This window comes from Coffea arabica, chromosome 10c, assembly GCF_036785885.1.
Source record: "Coffea arabica cultivar ET-39 chromosome 10c, Coffea Arabica ET-39 HiFi, whole genome shotgun sequence".
Lineage (NCBI taxonomy): Eukaryota > Viridiplantae > Streptophyta > Magnoliopsida > Gentianales > Rubiaceae > Coffea > Coffea arabica.
In genome coordinates this window covers 46,065,230-46,068,854 of record NC_092329.1, presented here as the reverse complement: position 1 = coordinate 46,068,854, position 3,625 = coordinate 46,065,230, and the positions used below count along the sequence as shown (strand labels likewise).

The window sequence follows — 3,625 nt, the reverse complement described above, 5'->3', positions numbered from 1 at the left end:
TTATGAACTAATTTAAAAAATCACGTAATTCTTTCACATCCTTTCTCAAAAAACTCTGGAAATACACTTAAAATTATATTAAAATTGTACAAGTACTATAGGAATTTAAGAGGGGCCCCACTATCCCCACCTTAAATCCACCCCTGTAATGCCAAAAGAAGTGCGGGAAAGCTTCCCTCCAAATACTGATTCTTGCCAAAAGAAGTGCGGGAAGCTCTACTGAATAATATAAGTACAGTCCAAGCCTCCAAATTTGTCTGAAACCCGTTGCTGATTTTTCCTCCTCTCAAAACTCCTCCAACCACCAAACTTTACTGTCCTTTTTCCCCTTCTTGATTCTTCCATCTCCAACGGAATCAAGCTTCATAATAAGAGGGGCTTTGTCTTAAAATCATACATTTTTTTGATTAGCTATTTAGCACGCCAGTTGACGGAGTAAGCGGAGGCAGTGGAGGACTCGATGACGACGTCCTCGTCGTCGTCGTCTGAGCCTGGACCTTCAACGTTCCCTCCTCATTAGTTATAGCCAAAGTTTGGGTTTGGGACCGCGCGCTCTCTTGCGCCAAGGCATCACAAAACGCCCGATGCGTGATAAAGCTATCCCGCCTTCATTTCATAAAAAAGAAAACAAACAAGGAAAAAGAAGGGGGAAAATGTTCATTAAGAAACGAATGAGAACTCGTTAAGTTTAGCTTCGTTCTAGTGGCATGACCTGGAAAATAGGGTGCCGCAGTCGCAGCGGTATTCTCTGGTGCCGCAAGTTTTCGTGTGCGCTTTCCAATCAGAGATGACGGCATACTTCTTAGAGCAACGTTCACACTTCCATTTCTTCTCGCCGTGTTTTCTGCAGAAGTGTTTTTTGATGCCAGTTAGGTCCCCAAGTGCTCTGGAGGGGTCGTGATGAATGCAGGTTGCTTCAGGGCAGACGTACACGCGCTTTTTAACTTCTTTCCCATTTCTCTGCCGGAGTTTCCATGGCAAGTTATGGCCTCTTCTTTGTAGTTGCAAATTCTGGTCTCTTTGGAAACCCTTGTTGCAGATCTCACATACAAATCGGTTTGTTGCTAAGAGAGTCTTTGGTGATAAGGCTATCACTTCTGCATCTGGATCTACATACAAACTACCGGATAAATGCCCCAAAAAGAAACAAAAGAAAAGAGAAAAATATAGCACTAGTTTTTTAAGATAAAAAATTAGGAAGGTACAAGTACGATTTGAGGAGCTATATAGTGATGATTCATGAGCAGCTACCTGGCATTCCAGGAAGGTTACGCTTTTTCTTGACGGGTCCAACTTGAGCAGCTATCATTGGATTGCCAGCTGAGGAAACACTAGCTTCTTCAGAAGCCGAAGGGACTGTTGCCATTGCTGATGAATTATTCATATCCACCTACTCTCTACAATCCATTTTTCCTTTCTTTTCCCAGGAAAAATCAGCGGGATTCACTTTGTAGCAAACTTTCAAGACTTTGAGAATAAAAACGCTTTAAGCTGAGGTGGTGAATTGGTCCAAAAATCTTTCAGCAAAAATTCAAATCCTGGACAGGAAATTGTTGAGCTTCAGCCTGCATCAGAAGAGAGTCCACTATTAGGTATAATTTTTCAAAATGGACTATGCTAAGATGGAGTTTTGTGAAAATTTATATTCGCAGTTTACTTGCTTAATTAATTTAGATGTCCCTATCCCTAAACAGACCCAGTAAATTGTTTGGTTTTAATTGCTGGGACCTACAATAATTTGCTTGAGAACTAAGAAATTTTTGGGTAGCTACATGAAAATTAAATCACTCATCAAGATTTGATTTTCTTTTGAATGTTTTCCTGATGGTGGGAAAGCAGAAAGTTTGGTTGACTGTAATTGTGTTTGCCTGCATCGAAGTCTGATAACAAATTTCTTATTGTAGTTCCTAGACAAAAATATTGTGAGTCTGTGCACAAAACTATCAGGAGAAAAACTCGCACAGTGATGGTTGGCAACTAGCTCTCGGTAGTGAGCATCCTATATGAGTTCAAACCATGACTACAACAGACACTAAAGATGTTGCTGGAACAGTTGAACAGGTGCTATTTATTTCTGCTTCCATGATGGTTTTCTGTAATACATTTTTATTCAGTGATATGACTTGATATGGAGAGCAAGCTGTATATGTTTGGCGTATTTAAAAGTTCATTCATCTTATGGGCCCATTCCCCCCCTCAGCCAAACAAACAAAGTGGGAATGAAGAAGACGAAGAAGAATCTGGTTGATGCCTGTGTATAGATGGCCATGTTCCATTTTGGATTTGCTTTGATTGAGTCTTGACTTGCATTGTTTACTAGGTGTGATTGGGGGTACTTAAACTTATAGGGGTTTTTATAGGGTTTATCAAGCAATAAAACTTTGCGGGAGAAAAAAGAAAACTTGATGGATGTTAACAACTTTTCTCTGCTCTCGACAATGGGATTTGGAAATGAAACCAGATGGCAGAACTAATCTGAATTAAGAACACATCTTTTTCTTAAAGTAGAGACAATTTGCAAAATGAAGCATGAGTGTAATCACCTATTGTACTTTTCGCATCTCCTCTAAAAGTTTGTGTGCATCTAAGCTTAACATTTCTAGAATGAAGAATGCTGCAGTTTGAATTGCAATTGATTTTTTGAACTGTTTATATAAGCTGAAACTTTTTAGAACATAAATTTGGCCATAAACTAGGAGTGACAAACAATTCAAGCAGTTAACTTGTTTTTGATAGTTTGGAAGCAATGGCATGCTTGTCATCCTTTAATGATGTCCACTGAAGCACTTATCCTCAGGTTAAGTGTTACTTGTTGTAGGTGATGGGGATAGCTGATAAAGAAGCAGACTTAGTTCGAATAACAGTTCAAGGGAAGAGAGAGGCAGATGCATGTTATGATTTGATTTGAGTATCTTTGTGCTTTGTACTGTTGATAGTATTGGTTGTAATATATTGTTGCTCGTTTTGTATTTGTAATGACAAATTGATTTGTTATTTCATATAAAATTTTTGCTATATCTCAATATTTACATTAATGATACCTCTTGCTAAAAAAAGTAGCAACTACAGTCACAAAGCTGCTTTTGGCAACTTTCTTGCAAAAAAATCATCTTGCTGCATTTGATCGTCTTTGGTAAGGGGTCGATGGTTTCTAATTAAAGAAGTTACTTGTTTATGACAAAATGGACACTCTTTTCTTATAATGCAGAAAAGTCATAAAGAGTTGATGTTTTATTGAAAAATGAGTTTATTTTTATTTTATCCGATAAACAAATTTCTTTTTGCCTTCAAAATGGATACTCTGTTCTTATAATGGAGGAAAGTCATAAAGAGCTGGTGTTTTATTGAAAAAACGGGTTTATTTTTATTTTATCTGATAAATAAATTTATTTATGAAAAAATGGATACTCTGTTCTTATAATATAGGAAAGCCATAAAGAGCTGATTTTTTATTAGAAAATGGATTTATTTTTATTTTATTCGATAAATAAATTTAGTTATGAAAAAATGGGTACTCTGTTCTTATAATGGAGGAAAATCATAAAGAGCTGGCCTTTTATTAGAAAATGAATTTATTTTTATTTTATTCGATAAATAAATTTATTTATGAGAAAATGAGTACTCT

The 3,625-nt window shown here is 36.7% G+C and overlaps 1 long non-coding RNA gene across 1 annotated transcript; it reads left to right on the top strand.

Moving 5' to 3' along the window:
* The first annotated feature begins 225 nt into the window (after positions 1-225).
* LOC140015702 (uncharacterized) lies at positions 226-2,874 on the top strand. Its single transcript, XR_011822324.1, has 3 exons — positions 226-1,592; positions 1,905-2,061; positions 2,819-2,874. It is a non-coding gene; the product is annotated as an uncharacterized lncRNA (long non-coding RNA).
* The last annotated feature ends 751 nt before the right edge of the window (positions 2,875-3,625 follow it).